Here is a 13517-nt window from a genome sequence, read left to right as displayed (position 1 = left end):
AAACTGCATGTGCAGTTGGATCCAACCTGAGGGACCAACGTCTTGGCATTCATGAAGAGTATTTGAACCTCTAACATTCCATCTGCCTTCAGCAGCCAAGAAATATGAGGGTCTGACTTTATCCCTTAAGACTAAATATATCTACATTTAAGGATAACTGTCTCCACATATAGAAACTACACAGTAAACCCTTTTCATATTAATATCATCTTCAGTGTATTGTTGGGGTCTTTTTAGCTCCCATCTCCACTTGCAAGTGGCTGATATAGGTATTCACAATCACAAGGCTCTACACTGCTTTCTTTAGGTGTTGGTTCATACTTGCACATGTATGCTAATGAAGACTACCATGAATGTGGCTTGGAGCATTAAGGACACATCTCAAACCCACGTCTCTTATGATTGGTGTCAACGGTATATATTCCCCCAAAGGCTAGATGAGCTGGAGCTAACGACACACTCCTACCCTTTCACAATGGCTCCTGAAGTGGCCAGGTCATTAGTCTATCCTGAGTCATCTGGGTTACTATAACTACATCATCCCCCTCTGTCACAGAGCTGCAGATAAAGATCTTTAAACTTTAAGTTCATTCAAAGTTGCCACGTAGAGGTTCAGGTATAACTTTATACCTCCTAAAGACTAATAGAGCTGGAAATGTAAAAGAAAAAGACATTAGTAGTCCTTGGAGTGATGAGAATAAAGGACCAGTGCTATAATAAGAAGTCACTACAATAGTATTGTTTTGGTTAAGCATAGGCTAGACTAATCATTCAGCCACCAGCTGTGTAACTTTAACTATGTAAGTGAAATTAATGTGTCAAATGACACAGACAGAGACTGCTTTTCAGACATTTTTATGATATGCTGATCAAGGATTTAAATACTTGGGAAGGCTGTAAAGATTAATGAAAATGAGTGGCATCTTCTTATCATTTGTCTAGTACTGACATGCTGGGAATAAAGATTATGATGTGGAAATAAAGTGAGATGGGACCACTGTAAAGGTGTGGGTGATTCTGATGTAGTGGATATGCTAAGTTATCCCCCGAGCTGCAAAAGTGGACTGTCACTAGGGAGTTAGACTCTGAAATGCAACACATACTACTTCTACGCTTCATACTTCTTTTACCACCCAAGAGAATATGTGGAGCTTCCTAAAGCAGCAGGAACAAGCATATAACTTTCAACAAGCTCCACAACAGACCATGGTCACATAGCCCATCAAAATGTAAAAACACAATTCTGAAAACTCCCATTCTCCACCTTTCCAAAAACTTGGAACTATCCCATCATTGTGGGAACCTGTGCCTATCAGTTATTCTTCCTAACAGTCACAAGTGCATCACTTCTTTGAGTACAAATGCCTGTGCCTGTCTAGACATTTAGAGTTAATACTGGCCTCCATGTTGTTAATCCCCAGTACTATGGCTCTAAGATGAGTATGGTATGCACAAAATTACTGGCAATTGATTGCATAGTTATTACTGCATTAATCACATTTATGATGTTGTACATTATATTTTATTATGGGTCATTGCTGAAAAGTGGCTTTTTATTATAACCTATCAACCTGTTAAATAAATAAAATTAATAAAAAAGTCTACATACAATCTGCTGAGTATTCAACAAAGCAAAAACTAAATTTATAAAGCCAGTCAAATAAACATTCATAGAAGTATTATGATTTATCACTTTGTCCAGCAAAGCTGTGTCAGATGATTCCATGGTACCATTTCCTAAGTGTTCATATTGTGATCATAAATAACGCAGTTCCAACATACATTAAAACAACAAGACTATTAAGTAGAAGAATTTGTGCTATACATTCTACAAACATCTATATGTGCTGTGCAGAATACAAACATTCATCTGTGCTATGCACTCTACAAACATTAATCTGTGCTGTCACTCCACAAACTTATCTGTGCTATGCACTCTACAAACATTCATCTGTATTGTTACTCTAAAAACATTCATCTATTATATGCACTCTACAAACATTCATCTGTGCTGTCACTCCACAAACTTATCTGTGCTATGTACTCTACAAACATTCATCTGTGCTATGCACTCTACAAACATTCATTTTGATGCTTTACACAGAATGCAGGCTCTGCTGCAAGTTTTCACTCGCTTGCTAGTAGCTTGTGATACACTTACTCTTTGCCTTCTGCTTAAAAAGGAAGTGTTGTAATTCCCATTATCCCAGTCTCCCATAGCTTCTTACCTTTCCTAACATTACATCCTATAAAACTGCATGGCCCTAATTTTAACACAAAATCTCCCACCCATTTCTTGACTCCTCACTCCCTAACGCTCAAACTCCTCTCCCCCAATCTAACCCTGAAGTATCTGATAACTCCCTTAACCTCAAACTCCAATCCCTACTCTCTAAACCTAAAAAACTCCCTTCCCACTCTGTAATCCTATAACTCTGCTCTCACTCCCTAAACCTAAATCCTTTTCTTGATAGCTGCCCTAATGTACACCAACATTTCCTTCTACTCCCTCACCACAGCTGTCTCACTTACCTCACTTGAATTCCAATAATGGCCTTGGGTGAAGTGCAGCAGCTGTTGGACCAAAGTCATATTTAATTTTGAGTGCGAGTGGCAGCCTGTATGAGCTGTAAGATGCACGTTCCTGGCATTGAAGCAGTGTTCTCTGAGGATTTGGGACTAGCATGCTTGTATTAGAATCCAGAATGTATTGTTTTCTATGGAATTAGTATGAGTTATACACTTAGGAGAGAGAAAAAAAAAACTAAAATTATTTTCTAGGGCTTCAAAACTGAAAAAAAAAACAGGTGGCACTGAACAGAACATCATGACAAACTTACCCTTGCAGACATAAAATGTCACCATGTATAGAGATTCATAAAAATGGTCTTGGGGGGGGGCACATGAGCCACCATACAAGATGGCTGTTTGGCTCAACAGGTCTATGCTTGGTGTAGAGATTTAAAAAGCTACATGCTTGCATAGAATCTTTGCTTTAGAAACAATACGATTTAGAGTGCAAAACATGCAAATAAAATTGCAGAGAGATTGGGCTGAGGAAATGGTGGGAGAGGAGAGAAGCTGTACAATATGTAGAGCAATGGATATGGCAAGTAACTGAGAGAACTGGCTGGCTAAAGAAACAAAACAGACAACACACAGGGCGGCAGGTACATTTATTGGGAATCCTAACAGACTGAAACACTTAAAGTACCACAGTAACAGGTCAAAGGAGTGGCTTGTTAAGACTGCAGGGCTCAGGAAGGGCTTTGTGATGGGTGGCTGCAGAGTTCAAAAAACGGATGATTTTACACCACAGATTCATTTAAAATGAAAATGTTTGCTTACAGTAACCCAGCGTTTAAGACAAACATGAGCATCAGCATTTCTAATATATCTTGCAATGCTTAAAATGATTTGGTCTAAGAGTAAAGAGGAGGCAAGACACACATACAAAGATGCAGTATCAGAAAAGATATGAAGTATGAGGGAAAGCATGTGCAAGCTGTATGACATTGAAGACCAAGACAGATAGTGATATGGTGGACACCTGCATACCTATAACCTACACACGTGATATTGCATACCTATAACCTACACACGTTATTTGAGTTTCATGAGGTCAGCCACTCAATGCAATGAAAACTAAGAATGCAACATTTGAAATTTCTCATACAGCTACCAACAAATGGAAAAATATAGAAAACAAAATACATTCTAGGGAAAAGAGTCTAGCATGTGTACTGTTGAGCTTAACAGAATGGACCGGTGCAGTTGTCTCTGTAAGTTAATTTCCTTATAACTAAAATTCTGTGTAGAACTGATAATACAGTGATGTATAAATGTCACCCTTAAATAGACTAGGACAGTATATAAGGTATATGTTCCCTGGAGACAGAATATACCCTGTTGACTATAGGATAATATGTTATACAAAAAGTGCAAGGGTTTATAGCGTGTAAACATTACATGTGGAAATGAAAATGTTTATAAAGTTTTTGTATTCTTTATGATCCTCATTTCACTAGTACATAGAAATCTTACTATTAAGTGAATCATCATGAAATCTGCATTTTTATGTATGATGTTAGTCAAATAAAAAATAACTGCAGCAACCACTGTTTGGAAGTAGCAAATTGTTAGATGTACAATGTGAATGAGTATAAGTCTGCCCAGGCACAGGATATGGTTAAGGAGGCAACAGATGTAAATAAAAATACCAAAGGCATGCTGGGAGTATGTGAATGGGATGGAGTGAAAACTGCCTGGAAATGTAACATTATGGCTAAAAAAAAGGGAAGATGAAAAGAGGAAGGATAGGGAATGTGATAGATCTGGTGAGCTGGCTTACAGGATTACAATATGTACAACAAGGAGGAGAGTCAGATGCCCAGGAAGTAAACAGGGCAAAGTAAACAACTATTATAGACAGGCTAAAAGAATATGAAGAATCAAACATAAAAGAACAGGACAGAGTAAACAGCTATTATAGACAGGGTAAAAGAATATGAAGAATCAAACATAAAAGAACAGGACAGAGTAAACAGCTATTATAGACAGGGTAAAAGAATATGAAGAATCAAACATAAAAGTGGAATTGGTGAGAAGAGGGGCAGGGTGGTTGGTGAGGGGAGAGAGAAATATTTGGATGTTGATCATACCTCTCAACTTCTTAGAGCAAGAAATCTGGACAAAGCCATAAATAATGGGGGGACAAAGGCCCAAAATTAGGAACACTTTTTAAAAATTGCTCTTACAAACTTAGAAAGTTGACAGAATAACAGATACTGCATTAGCAAACATTTTCTGAAGGGGGTGAAGTTTGAAACGCAAATGTCTGTCTTTATTTCCTGACTTCAACCCTCAAGTATTTACAAATGATTTGCCAGAAAACCACAATTTTATGAGAAACAGACCAAAAGTATGAGGCAAAAATCTGGACATTCTCCAAAAATCTGTACAGTTGAGAGGTATGAGTTGATACAGGGGATCTAGGGTCAGAAAAAGAACTTGAATTCAGTGGAGGATGAAAAGGCTGGGGGACAAAGGCAAATGACATAATTTAGATATTACTATAACTAGCTTATGCAAACATAGACCACCAAGTTGAACTGGTCTATCAATAGAAAGGATATGTGTTGTATGAGTAAGAACAGTAGAAAATAAATCTACAAAAAGGTAATGCGGAAGTATTTGAGGCTATCAGACACCTGAAGGAGATAAGCAGAGCAGACCAGTTGGGTATTTCATTGACGTCTATAAGAGTAGATCTGTAAGTGGCAGTACCATGGGCATATTGTCAAGGATATTATAGAGAAATGAGATTAAACAAATCTGTGGAAGAGCTTACAGCAATAGTACTGTATAAACAGAAAGAGAGAGAGAATGATGTTAAAAAGTATCATCCTAAATCTCTGTGTAATGAAGATAGAAACATTTTGCTTGTTTTTGACAAGATTGGATTAGGTTCTCCCAAGAGTAATAGAAGCAGGCTTTATTAAAGGTAGAACATCCACGGACTATTGGCAAACTCTTATATATTTTGTACAGCGGGCTAGAAGACAGAAGCCAATGAAAGGTGAAGTTATGTTACTGGACATTCAGAAGGCTTTTGATTGTGTCTCATGGGAATTCATGACAGAAACTTTGACAAAGGCCTTTGGCGACAATGGATGGCTAAAGGAAGTGAAATCTCTCAACAGGGCTCTAAAGCTGCAGCTATACATAAATGACAGATTTACAAAAGAAATAGCATTAAGAGGAGGAGGAGGAATCCAACATGATTGGCCTTTATCTTCAGGACCCCCCCCTATCCGCAAGATTATTACTAATGGTCAGTGGATGACCACTAAAGAGACTGTATGACAATTGGCTGAATCAGAACAATGTCAAGAAAAGGAGTGGGGACTCATTTATTCACAGGATCATTGCAAGTTACTAGGCTATTGGCTCTGAGGCCCTTACAAGCCTAGCCAAGAATTTAGACCATGATCTGACAAGTCAGCCTCCAATGCCCCTGTCCAGCAGTCACACAAGTGGAATCCCACAGGTGTATTTTCTGTTCCCCTTCCAGTTATTCAGGTTGTGCTTAAAAAGGGATAATGAGGTACTCTGCTTGATGTGGAGAGGGAGTCTTTTCCACAGAAGGGGGAGTCTCTGGGACACAAATCTGTCCTGCCAACAAGTCCTATGGATGTCACAGACCGGGTAGGGGTCTCATGTGGGGGTTACTCGAGTGGAGCTTGACTTGCGGATATGCAGCACTCCCGTCAAGGTGGGGTCTGAGATTGCTTTGTATGCCAGACAGAGGTCATCTTTGAGGAGTTTGTATGAGACTGAGTAGAGGGATAGGGCTGTTAGCCTATCTTTGTAGGGTAGATGTTTGAGGCCCTAGATTCTCCTGGTGAGGAACCTCTTTGGTCTCTCCAGCTGCTGCATGTACTTTGTGAGGTGCATGCCAAAAGGGGCATTGTACTCAATAATGGGTCTTATAAGGGAAGAAAACAGGGATGTTATGACCTCCTTGTCCTTGGATGAGATACCCTTCCGAATGCAATGGGCCATGTAGAAAGCTTTCCATACAATGGAGGCAATATGGTGGTCAAAAGTCAGGTTGCTATCAACCCTCATGACTGATTGCATGCTTAGGACCTTGTTAATAATTTGATAATTTGTGGCAGTGTCATTCTCCCCAAAGGGGATGATGATGCATTTTTTGACATTCAGTTTGAGGCCATGTTTCTGGCACCAGTTATTTGTTTGGGTGAGACCCTGTTGGAGGATGTCCACATCACTAGACGAATTGATGACAGCACCCAGCTTGCAGTCATCTGCAAACTTGGTCAGCCATAGCCTGCTGGTTTTGGCCTGCACCTCAGAAAAGTTTATCCCAAAACAGCAGAGGTTCCAAGATCGATCCCTGGGGTATGCCACTCATTCTGAGTCTACTTCTTGAGGTGGCTTCCCCTATTTTGAATAGGTGGGTTCTATCAGTCAGCAAGTTTGCTACTCTTCTGGTAACATACAGATTGATACCTAGCTGAGAGGGTTTATCTATTATACATGAGTTGGGGAATAGTATAAAAGGCTTTGGTCAGGTCAAGGTAGGCGGTGTACACCAAGGAATCTCTGGGCATTTGTGTTTTGGCATAAGTAGTTCTTCCACTCTATGGTTGGATAGTTAAAGTCACCCAGGATCATGGTAAAAGTTTGAATCTTGATAGATTTGAAGAGGTCCAGCTAGGTGGAGTGGGCATCTTGAGTCAAAGTTGGGAGCCTGTATCCAGCTATGATTTGAATAGGGGTCTTTTCAATGGCAAAATGCACCTGTAGTGTCTCCTGTGCATCACACTGTTTGACCAGCCTGGAGGTGTGTATGTCTTTAATATATATTGAAACTCCACCTGCTTTTCTTTGCTGCCCACTGTTTGGGGTCTGAATGTATGATAGGATGACTAACCTGGAATGGCTGGGGTGCTCCCCACAGCTCTGAACCAGGATTCCGTGACTGCACAGATGTCAACATCTTCCAGGGTTAAGAATGCTTGCAATGAGTGCAGTTTCATGTTTAGACTCCTAGCGTTTAGCAGCATGACCTTTAATTTGCATTTTGATGAAATTTTCATGTTGGTGGTTTTGACCTCATGCCATTGCCTAAAAATGGCACTATGGAGGAGGCAGGAGCCTTTGCCTGAAGCCCAAGGAAGACAGATGCAGGCCATCTCTGGCAAAGCATCGTAGTCTGTCGATCATGTCTTCCCAGGCTGTCAGGCACTGAATCCCCCTGGAATCACACCAGAAACTAAGCCAGTTGTTAAAGTCAGACATTTGTGGGTGATTGCATGATGTCAATTGATGATATTACTTTGGAGCTTCCAAGGTTATTGGAGGTATTTAGCAGGTAGAATCTTGAATTAGGGCTTTGTTACCATCCCCATAAATTAGTTGTGTTTGAATAGGATCAAACAAGATGGAAATAAGTAATGTACTCCCTGAAAAGGCAGAGAAGGAGAAGTTCTTTGGCTTAATGGTTACAAAATGGTAGCTAAAATCAGAGACAAGAACTAGGTAGATCTGAAGTTATAAATAGGGAAATGTTAGATGTATTGTTAGGTAGATTTGTCCCACTGGGGGTTAGAATAGATAAAGTTTCTTGAATGATACTTCCACGTGTACTTTACCTAGGGAACTAGAAACAGTCAATCATCTAAGCAAGATTATTGGGAGCTATTCAATTAATTTGTGACAGTTTTCTGTGAAAAAAAACAAAAAAGGTACAATTGCAAAGGACAGACTTAGGACCTACAGGAAAATTGGAAGTTGGGGCATATCAGAATTCAGATGATATGTGAGCACTATAAACATTATGAGAGGCATAGAAAATGAACATTTGACATAGTTTGTCTAGGAAAGGGGCTGGAAGAAAGGAAATGGCAAGAGAATGAGAAATATAGAGGATGGCACACAAGATGATCATAGGTGGATTGGATGCCAATTGCAGTTCACAGACGAATGGGACATACTTATTGGAGAATTATGATAGGTCTGCCCTAAGAATTGGAGAGAAGGATGGTAATATGGAAGGAAAGTGCATAAGAAAGGTAATGGATGTGAAAGATGAATGGTCAGTCGTTAGGCTACTTTTTCAGTCCTCAAGGAGAAATTTCATTTACAAAGAGAAGATTGGTTATTGTGCAAGGGGAGAGTTGCTAATGACTGGAATATCCAGAGAACTACAAGGGTAAAATTAAGGATATAGGGGAAAAATGGAGAACAATGAGGTAGCTTTATGTAAGAGATGGAGGTAGGAAAAAATGGAAACATTTGAAATATTATAGGTAGTGTGTGTGTGTGTGTGTGTGTGTGTGTGTGTGTGTGTGTGTGTGTGTGTGTGTGTGTGTGTGTGTGTGCGCATTTGGTAAGCTGAGGGAACTTGAGTAAAGAGCTGCAATATGGTTGGAAAACTGGTTAATTTTGGGGAGGAAAATTAAACATAATAATAATATCAAAGGAAGTTGGACCTTGGAGGAACAAATATATAAGATCGGTTCAGAGGAGGTATAGAACTCCTGTAAAGATTCCTCAGGAAGGTTGGTATAAATCCATAGAGTGTTACAGATGTCGGGAGGGTAACACCGATCTGATGCACATGTGATGGACATGTAGGAAGGTGCCTATTTGTGGAAGGGGTCAAGAGATATATGGGGAAATTACTGCAGAAGAAGATACCAGACTGATATGAATTGTCTCTTTGGAGTACATAAGAAGAAAAAGGGATTGGCTCAAGATGCAAGATTAGAATTCCAACTCCTGGCTGGGATGTGGGATGGATGATAATGAAGTCATGGAAGAGAGCAAGTCTGGAAGTGTATACAATTGGACAGGGTGAGGATTTCAGTGGAAAAAGTGTGAAAGGGGCATGCACAATGGATAACTGGGAGATGTAAGGTGGGAGATCAGCATTGGCTAGAATGGCCAAGCAAAGAGCTAGGAGCGAATGACAAAATGTAGGACTTTGTTGAGGAACTGGATTAGAGGAGGTATATTAACTGTAAGAGTAAGGAGTAACATGGATAACAATCATTGTATCTAACCTGAGGTGACCATCTGAAGGAAGTAGAGTGCCCTGATTTTTGTATTTGATGGTTAATACAGTACAAAATATGTAGGGATAGGTTAGGAAAGGAGTGATACTTTTCAGTGTTGTGGGGGTATTTTCACTTATGTTTGAAGTGTGAGTGAGCAGAATTGCATAGATTATTTGTTATGCTGCAGTGAGGATACAAACACTGTCTATTGATGATGTAAGTAATATGGTATAGTACTGTAAGTTCTAGAACAAAATGTTGACATCATATGAAAATGTCTATGTTAAATGATATTTCTGAAAGATGTTATGGCATATACAATACTAAAATGACAAAGTTAAAAATAAAAATGCTTTTCTAAGATCTCCAACCCTTATTACTATCAGCTGCCTGGTGTTGGATTGGCAGCATGGGTACTGAAGGGGATGAGCGGCAAAGGTAGGAGTAAGCAGGTTATGCTAGATGACCTATTCTGAGACGATTTAGTGGGGTTCAACTTTCTGCAGTGTTCACCTTTGGGTGGATAATTACCTACTGAAGGAGCCTGGTGGACTCACATTACATCTACATTGTGTTGCTTCACCAGAGAGCCATGCGTGGTAGCACAGCATGCCAGTCACTGAGTGGTAGCAACTGCTGAGTCTGCAAACCACCTGAGGGGATGAGGGTTAAGGTAGTACGTGGTCTAGGCAGACTGACCTTCTCTCTGACACCCATCTCTTGCCTTCTGAGGAATGAACAGGCTGACTGAGCCAATGGGGTGCAAGTAAGGAAGCAATCTGGAAAAACCTGCAGATTATGGGAGTGAGATTGCTCTTCTGGTTGTACATTGAGAATTCACCTGCCTGTTGTATAGGTAGTCGATGTTACTGTTTCCTTTGTCATTTAGTAGAATGAAGAAATTAAGCAATATTGCAGTATGATAGTTGGAAATCATGCCAAAAAGGAGTGAGCAGGACTGGATTAATGTATACAACAGGCAATAGAAAGAAAGCACTCTTAGACTCATTGCATAATATTATAAGTATGAGGAGTCAATTTAGTCAAGCAAACCTTTATGTGAACAGACATAGCAAACATTCAATTTACAAACAAATTGCACTGATCTGGTTAATGGACTAGCAAAAAATGAGCCTCTTACTAGACTGAAATGTGGTGTAACTAGGCATGCTTCTTAAGATAACACCTTATTACCACATCATTTTGAAACAGGCTGGTATCAAATGTGCTGAAATAATGAGTGAGCCAAGTGTAGAAAACTGTTGGAATATAATTTTATGCATTCAAGTATAATGCTACTTCCTGTTGAACAAGAACAGCTACAGAAGAGCAGTGGTGGCTGGTGACTTCAAATCTGAGGGGGCTGCAGGAGACGGTTGAATGGGTGGGAACAACCAGAAGGGGTGGGGCCAACTAGAAAGGGGTGGAGCTATGTTACAGTGGGATTAATGCTAAAGATGCTTACCAATTTACATAAAATAAGTGCTCAGTGACTATTGCACATGCTGAATATTTTATCAAACCAATACTAGACTAAAGCACATTTCAGACTTAGTGAGGTGTTTAGGCTCTAAACAGTGAAAAAGTGGGTGGGCTTGACTGCATAAAACTATTATGACTACAAATGATGTAGTAAACATACACTGTACTGTATGAAGTAATCTTCATTTTGTACAATTCCAAATGAAAAGTTCCTGCAAACAGTACTTTGTAATCTACTTCTGCACCCGATAAAAAGCTATGGTCTGGTGTAGAACACATCAAGTCATATTGGATTCGATTTTTCATTCCTTTTTCTCGACACGTGAAAGGGACCATTTTAAGTTTCCCCAAGCAGGCGCAATATTCATGTGACCCTGGTTCCAAATAAGTAAGTACTTGTAGTATAGTACCAAATAAGTGCCTCTATTGTTATCCTCTGGGTATTTCTCATGTTTCTTACTTTGTAGATAAAGTCCATTCATCTCTCTTTATTTTGTGTAAACAAATCAATAACTCTGGTTGAAGTTTGTTATGTTGCATGTTAATTCCTTTCCTGTGGAAAGTGTAGCCAATGCATTCATGCTTTCTTGCCCCATTGTACAACAAAGAAACGTTTTAATTATTTTCAGTATTGAGAAACACCTTTCTGCCTCAGCAGTTGACAGTGGAGTGGTGGCTATAATCAACAGCAGATTGTAAATCTCTGAAAATACACTGGTTAATGAGTTGTCCCCCAAAAATGTTAACATCTTGACTGCACTGCCACTTGCTGCAAAGTCTTCACAGTGATACATCACTCCAAGTTCTGTTATAAGTTGTCCCCTCTACAGGAATGGATGGCTTTCTATTGTTGCTGTGAAGAGATTTTCTGGAAACTCTTATGTATGTTGAAAAGTTTTCTGGAAACTCTTATGTATGTTGAAACGTTTTCAGGCACTAGCAGCTGAGAACCCTGAAGATGCCCAATTTGTTCAAATCATGATGTTGCCTGGAACTTTATGACAGCACACACTTCCTTTGCAGAAAACAATGTGTCATGCACTAATTGGGATCTTGATGGTCCTTGTCTACATCTTGCAAGGATGTTCTCTGTCTGTAGGTACTGTTCTGCAAAGCCATTGATAGCTGATCTGACACTCTCAATTGCATTAAAAATATATGTACATCCTTTTAAAACTGTGATACAACACTGAAGTTGCTGATAAAGAATGTTAATATGGGGCATTATACAATGGAAAACAGCCAAAACTTAAATTCATCATCTTCAAGTGTTTGCAGTAGTCCAATTGCTTCCTGTATAGTTGTTGCAGCCGATGTAGAACACTTGTACAAATAGTAAAAACATTCTGACAGCAAGTTCAAGTTTTCATACACTGTATTTACAATGCATCATGCTGCAATATTGTCCAGAGCATCTTGTCTTTGAAGTGAACGTAAGTAAAAGGCTGAAATTTCACGAGTTAAAAAAGTGCCCTTCTTCAGTTTTATGCAGTATGCCTCTTTGCATTACCAGATGGCATAGCAGTGCACATAATAAGCATTTTTAAATTCCTGTCTTATGATGGCATGGACTCCATGTTGAACTCCCTCATAACAGATGCACCATCATGACTCTGAGCAACTGTTTTTTCATGCTGGTCTCCCATTACTTCCTTCAACTGTTCTCTTATCACAGTAGCAATATGATCTGCAGTCTGTCCAGGTGGTATAAAATATCCCCCAAAATGTTCCAACTCCTGACTATTGACAACATATTGGAACACAACAGCAATTTGCCACATCCCTGCAACATCAGTGGTTTCATCTCCAATTACTGAAAATATTTTGCTGTACAAATGCCTTTCTTTATTTCTTCTCTGCATATTGTTAGCATGTAGTCCAGGAGTTCATTCTGAACAGTTTTTGAATTTATACTTCTCAACTGTTCAGATTTTTGCAGAACATCCAGATTTTGGGCTCATGTTTTTGGTTTGTTCCTCATAAAATTTGTGCTTTTCTGGCAAATCACAGGGATGAACTAAGGATTCAAGTCTTTAAATAATGACAAACATTTGAGTTTAAGACTTCAAATCCTTCTGAAAATATATGTTAAAACAAACCCTTTTACTCAAGTAACTTTCTAAGTTTATAAGAGCAATATTTAAAATATGCTCCTATTTTTGGGACTTTGTACCCCCATTTTGCCAGGCTTTTGTCCAGATTTCTTGCACTAAGAGGTTGAGAGGTATGTTTTTGCTGTTCCTTTAAAAACAGTTATGTGTTCAGCCAACTTCCAATCAATCCTGCCGATAAAGTCTACCAGTCTGCCGAACATTCCAGTACTCAGTGGCCTTCTGATTCATCATGGTCTCTAAATGCTACTTCTTCTTCCGCACACAGCTTGATGCAGCCAATTATAAGTGAAAGAAAACAACAGTTTTCTTCTACTTTCTTGTTGCCTTTCTACTG

Source organism: Protopterus annectens, chromosome 8.part0, assembly GCF_019279795.1.
Source record: "Protopterus annectens isolate FY-2018-M chromosome 8.part0, PAN1.0, whole genome shotgun sequence".
Lineage (NCBI taxonomy): Eukaryota > Metazoa > Chordata > Ceratodontiformes > Protopteridae > Protopterus > Protopterus annectens.
Note: the sequence above shows the minus strand (reverse complement) of the source record.